The sequence below is a fragment of the Priapulus caudatus genome, unplaced genomic scaffold (assembly GCF_000485595.1).
Source record: "Priapulus caudatus unplaced genomic scaffold, Priapulus_caudatus-5.0.1 Scaffold691, whole genome shotgun sequence".
Classification (NCBI taxonomy): Eukaryota; Metazoa; Priapulida; class Priapulimorpha; order Priapulimorphida; family Priapulidae; genus Priapulus; species Priapulus caudatus.
In genome coordinates, this window is record NW_014577752.1 from 130,431 (window position 1) to 131,519 (window position 1,089).

Sequence of the window (1,089 nt, forward strand, 5' to 3'; positions counted from 1 at the left end):
GGCTATAGTACTAGAGCTAGTCCATTGCATGCCCCATGGGTCGGTCTATAGCCCAGCGGCAGTTAATGTAAGCGGCTATAGTACTAGAGCTAGTCCATTGCATGCCCCATGGGTCGGTCTATAGCCCAGCGGCAGTTAATGTAAGCGGCTATAGTACTAGAGCTAGTCATAACCTAGACACAATGTTATCAGGAGTTAATAATTATCATCAGGAGTTAATAATAGACAAATTGTCTATTATTAACTCCTGATGTTATGTACAATGTAGGTCGAAAGCCTCTACGACTGTTTGTTTCACGTCTTCTCGCCACGTAGTGAAAATGGAGAAGCCTTCAACAGTCACAAAGTACAACCTACGCTGTCAGCACATAGTTATAGAAGTGAATAATCTAACAAATTTACAGAATATTTTACTTTATATAGATTTTTCAGATTATTTTACCAATTGGGTTCTAGTCTAGTTAGGATTGCTGGGCACCGATCGTTGTTTATTTGTATATTTCGACCTAAAGGAGGCTGCCATCTTTACTTTAGCTCACTTTTGTTTTTATTTCGGGTGTTTCCGTTGGGGATTATTAACTCTCAACTAATTAAATATTTATTTATTCACTTACTTGTTTGTAAATTTTATTTATAGATTTCTATGGTTGCACCAGAGCACCAGAGAATATAATAAATCAACGTTGATTTATAATAATTATATGCTTAGCCTCTGGTTAGTTGCACCACCACGCTGAAATCGCTAAGCAGATAGACTGACACGACGCGTTTGACCTCGCGCTACCCGCTACAACTGCCTTACGGATCATCTTTAGTTAATCGAAAGTGTGATCGTCTATTGGTTTGTTATTGTATATAAACGTGAACTTTCTTTACGATTACAGAGTCGTGGAGAGCAAGGTAAAGAACTGTTACTTGTTCCACTGTGTAAGTATTTAGTAGTATTTTTCATGTTTTCCAGTTAGAGTGTTATTCTGTTACATATTCGAGATTACATTGATACTGCCTTACTGGGAGATTCCCGAGTAATTTTGAGACCAGGCTGCGAGTCTTAAGGCCCGCTTATGTCGGCCTACGATTTGTCTGTCG

The 1,089-nt window shown here is 38.8% G+C and overlaps 1 protein-coding gene across 2 annotated transcripts in view; it reads right to left on the reverse strand.

Annotated features, from left to right (window-relative positions):
- The window catches only part of LOC106812833 (U8 snoRNA-decapping enzyme-like), a 20,968-nt gene extending 20,248 nt beyond the window's left edge, over positions 1 to 720 (reverse strand). Inside the window, exon 1 of one of the 2 annotated variants that reach the window (XM_014816815.1) lies at positions 615 to 720. The gene's annotated coding sequence lies outside the window, so the exon portion shown is untranslated. Of the gene's footprint in view, positions 1 to 442; positions 535 to 614 lie in introns of those variants that run through there. The other variant, XM_014816814.1, reaches the window with a different exon arrangement.
- Between the last annotated feature and the right edge of the window lie 369 nt (positions 721 to 1,089).